This window comes from Montipora foliosa, chromosome 12 (assembly GCF_036669935.1).
Source record: "Montipora foliosa isolate CH-2021 chromosome 12, ASM3666993v2, whole genome shotgun sequence".
In the NCBI taxonomy this organism is placed as follows: domain Eukaryota; kingdom Metazoa; phylum Cnidaria; class Anthozoa; order Scleractinia; family Acroporidae; genus Montipora; species Montipora foliosa.
The window spans coordinates 13,052,464-13,057,463 of record NC_090880.1 but is presented as its reverse complement, the minus strand read 5'-3'; positions in this window follow the sequence as shown (position 1 = coordinate 13,057,463).

Below are 5,000 nucleotides of genomic sequence, written 5' to 3'. Positions count from 1 at the left end.
TGCAGTTGCAAGAATTAAATAGCGTATTCAAAAAGTGGTGTTTAAATGCGAGCAACAAGGATTTACGACCGTTCATTCATTCAAAAACTGTGTTCGTTCGACTCGTTTGAAGACGATGGATGCCAGTTCGGTGGTTGACGGTGTTTGTGCAAGTGGCAATATGCCAACTCAGGAAGTTCCGACGAAGGAAAAGAGTGCCTTGAAAGATTCGCGTTCCGCATACAAGGGTCATTTGACCAGAATTTATCAGGATATCGAGCCTTTGCTGAGGCGTCGCAGAAATGTCATTCTTATCGAAGAGAAACTTAGAGCTTTGGAGTTAGCGTTTACTAAATTTGAGCAGGCACACATCATGTACATTGATGCCATAGATGATTCCGAAGAGCTGCAAGTAACAATAAGTGGTTTTGACTCCGAACTCCAGAGGAAGCACGAGTTTTGTGAGCGTGTTAACAAGTGGTTAACTAGTGTCTGGAACGAGGAGACGTGTTCTGATGTTCTACCGAGTGATTCTGTAAGCCAGCATGGACTCTCGTTGACTTCGAATAAAAGTCATCACTCTGGTTCTAGCATGGATTCGCGCTTGAGTGTAAAAATAAAAGTAGCTAAGGCAGAAAGGGCCATCGCTAAACTAAAGTTGAATCAACTCAAGAAGAAGATAGAACTGCAACAGAAAAGGGATGCCGTACAGCGAGAGCAGGAGATCCTAGAAGCAGAGAATGAAGTTGAGCGAGCCACCCTAAGGGCCCATATCTTAGAGGAGGAAGATGGCGTAGAACAAATTGTGGATCCTTCCCAGGTTACCGAGGACAAGTCACTATTTGAGCCAGAAAGGGCTTATGAGTCGGTTTACTTGATTGCAGACGCCAAAGAAGAGAAAATGTCTGCACCTTTACCGGGTACAAGTGTCACTTTGAATCCGGCTGCTCCTGTGTGGACGCGAGTACCGAATCGCTGTGAGGCTCCATCAACTAGATCTTGCAATGAGGTTTCTCCGCCCGAGGCAAGGTTTCAGCAGTTACTGCAGCAGCGACAGCAAATGATACAGCTCCAACAGCAAACGTTTCAATCTGTGGCGTCAACGATTAGGCAAGGGTTTGCCTTACCTAAACCTGAACTCAGCACGTTTGATGGAAATCCGCTTGAGTTTTGGAACTTTATTCGCTCCTTTGAGAGCAATATCGAGAAAAATGCGTCCGATGAGAATGAGAAGTTGTCATTTCTTCTTCAGTACTGTACGGGAGCAGCTAGAAATGCTATCAAGAGCTGTGTTTCAATGGATCCTGCATTTGGATACCAGACTGCACGTGCCCTGCTGCAAGATCGTTTTGGGCATCCATTCAAGATTGCCGTAGCCCACTTAAACCAAATAACTCATGGTCCACCCGTGAAGCCTTATGACCAAAAGGGACTACTGGCCTTTGCAGATCAGCTGAGGGATTGCCAGAACGCATTCGAATCAATAGGGTACTTAGACGAGATTAACAGCGCCGATAATCTGAGAAGAATAGTTGACAGGCTCCCCTTTCACCTGAAAACGAAGTGGCTTGAGATCGCAGACAATATCCAGCAAACCGGTCAGCGACCGAGAATTCATCACATTTCCCAGTTTGTCACTACTAAGGCGCGAGTGGCCAACAATCCAGTTTTTGGAGGTGCATTAACTAACGACAAAGAAAAGGGCAATCCAAGAAACAAATCTTCAAATCCCGGAGCAAAAATGACTACCTATGCGACCCAAGGGGGATTCAGAGCACCGGTCTCCGGTGTCTAGTTTGCCATGGTATGCACCAGCTGTGGAACTGCGAACAATTTAAGAACAAATCGTACAGCGATCGTATTAGGATCGTTCGCGATGCGAGGTTATGTGAGAACTGTTTCAAAATAGGCCATATGGCCAAGGGATGCATGCAGAGAAGTGGTTGTTACGTCGAGGGTTGTGGAAAGAAGCATATGACCGTTCTCCATCCACCAGTTCAGCCTCTTCCAGTTGGTCACGGGACACAAGATAGTCGCCGTGCCGATCAGGAGCTCGGCCATAGTGAAAGTTCCACCTCTGGTGTTGTAACACAATTGTCCAGCCAGAGTCATGTCATTGGGGCCGGCGTGAATGGTCAGAATGGTACTGGCCATATAGCTGATAAAGTCCGTCTAAGAATTGTTCCTGTTAGGGTACGTGGTAATCAGCCCGGTAAAGTGGTAGAAACGTACGCCCTGTTAGATAACGGCTCTGAGGTGACCCTTTGTGACAGGAAGTTGGTTGATGAATTGGGGATCACAGGGCAACCACGAAGTTTCATGTTAACAACCCAAGAAAGCAAGAACAGCGAGAGATCTGGCCTAGAAGTTAAGCTAATCGTTGGCTCAATCAACGGAGATTCCAGCCTTGAAGTACCTAGGGCGTGGACCGTCGATCGCCTAAACATATCTGAGTGTAGTATTCCAAGAGATCATGATGTCACTAAATGGCCGCACCTTAACGGCATCGAACTCCCAGAGATCGACGGCAAGGAAGTAAGAGTGCTGATAGGGTGTAACGTCCCCGAAGCGTTTTGGGTGCTCGAAGAGAGGCGCGGCGGTAGAGGTGAACCGGTTGCCATCCGTTCGTTGTTAGGTTGGACCCTTATAGGACCAACTGTGAAGGTCAATGAAGAAAGCAGTTTCAGTGTGAACTTTGTGCGTTTGAATGACGAAAGCGACTCCAGAGACGAAACCTTACTGCTGCAAGTTAAGAACTTCTGGAAAACTGATTTTGCTGATTCGATATCTAGTTCTAAAGTCGCCATGTCCGTTGAAGACGAAAGAGCATTGGCAATCATGGAATCTTCTGTCAGAAGGGTCTCCGGACGTTATCAAGTGGCCCTTCCATGGAGACGGCAACCTCCTTACCTTCCAAATAACCGAGTCGCAGTTGAGCAGCGATTGTCTTTGTTGAAAAAGAGATTTCATCGAGATCCAGAGTTCTTCGCACGCTATAAAGCAGCTGTTAACGACTACATCGGAAAAGGTTATGCTAAGCAAGTGCCTGTGAAGGAACTTTACCCTAATGGCAGGCCCTCATGGTACCTACCACACCATGCCGTTTTCCCTCCCCACAAGCCAGACAAGTTAAGAGTAGTATTTGACTGTGCTGCACGGTTCAAGGGTACTTCTCTGAACGATCAGTTATTACACGGCCCTGATTTGACCAATAGTTTGTTCGGTGTTCTTCAAAGATTTCGTCAAGAACCAGTCGCCCTGGTTTCTGATATCGAAGCTATGTTCCATCAAGTGAAAGTTGACCCCCTGGATTCAGATGCCTTGAGATTTTTGTGGTGGCCAAACGATGATTTATCTGCACAGCCTATTGAATACCGGATGGAAGTCCACCTTTTTGGTAGTACCTCGTCACCGAGTTGTGCAAACTTCTGCATCAGGAAGACTGCTCAAGACAATATTGGAAATTTCTCCCATCAGGTGATCGATACAGTCCTGAAGAACTTTCACGTTGACGACTGTCTGAAATCTGTGCAATCCTCCTGTGCTGCCATCGATTTAAGAAGTCAGCTCTGCGAACTGCTTCAAAAGGGCGGATTCCGATTGACTAAGTGGTCGTGTAACTCTAAGGATGTCCTAGAGACCATTCCAAACGCCGATAGAGCCCCTTCAATCTTTGATCTTGATTTGAAGGCTGAAGAACTTCCCATCGAGAGAACTCTCGGTGTTCAGTGGAGCATGGAGACAGATATGTTCATCTTTAAGTTGCTGCCAAAGGATAAGCCCTACACACGTCGAGGGATTTTATCAGTGACCAGCTCCATTTATGATCCCCTCGGTATCATTTCGCCAGTTGTTCTTTCGGCCAAGAAACTAATTCAAGATCTTTGCAAGCAAGGGCTTAGTTGGGATGAAGAGATTAAAGAAGAAGAAGCTATACGCTGGAAAAAGTGGCTTTCAGAGTTACCAAAGTTGTCCCAGATTTCTTTGGCACGATGTTTGAAACCAGCTGACTTTGGTGTAGCAGACGTCACGGAGCTTCATCACTTCGCAGACGCGTCACAGATCGCGTATGGTGCGGTCTCGTATGCAAGATTTGTCAATGAAAAAAGGAATGCAGTCCACTGCAGTTTCCTCGTTGGAAAGTCCCGTTTAGCTCACGTCAAGCCAATGACCATTCCCAGGTTGGAGCTATCAGCAGCGGTAGTTGCCGTGAAGCTGGACCGAACATTAAGAGAAGAAATGGAGATAAAGATTGACAGATCAGTGTTTTGGTCGGACTCTACAGCTGTTTTACAATACATCAAGAATGAGGACAAGCGGTTTCATACGTTTGTTGCAAATCGTCTGGCAGTGATCCACGATGGCTCAAAACCATCGCAGTGGAATTTCGTTGAGTCAGCAAGGAACCCTGCAGATGATGCCAGCAGAGGTTTGACTCCGGAAGAGTTGCTTCTTCAGGATCGATGGTTCAAGGGTCCCGAATTCCTTTGGAAACTAGAAGAGTCTTGGCCAGTTCCTTCAAGTCCTTTACCAAGTATACCTGACCAGGATACAGAGATTAAGAGTCAAGGTCAAACCAATAGAACAACCATGGTTTCTGAGGAAAGTAATTTAAACTCAATGATCCAGCGTTACTCGTCTTGGTACGAGCTTAAGAGGGGCGTGGCCTGGTTGTTGCGTTTCAGAGAGTACATCCGAAGAAAGTGTTATCCGCCAAACGACGCACTGCCACAAGGCGAGCTTTCACTGGAGGAGTTAAGGTTCGCAGAACTTCGCATCGTGAAATACGTTCAGACATTGTCTTTCCCCGAAATATTTAGTGCACTTCAAGCTTCAAATTCCAAAACCCAAGAGAAACGTGCCCTGAGCACTTCTGGCTCGTCTGGTTCCATCTACAAACTACGTCCAATGCTTGATAAAGAAGGAGCGTTAAGGGTTGGTGGAAGACTTGTGAATGCCTCGTTAAATTATCAGTCAAAGCATCAGCTGCTACTGCCTTACAATCATCACCTTTCCAGATT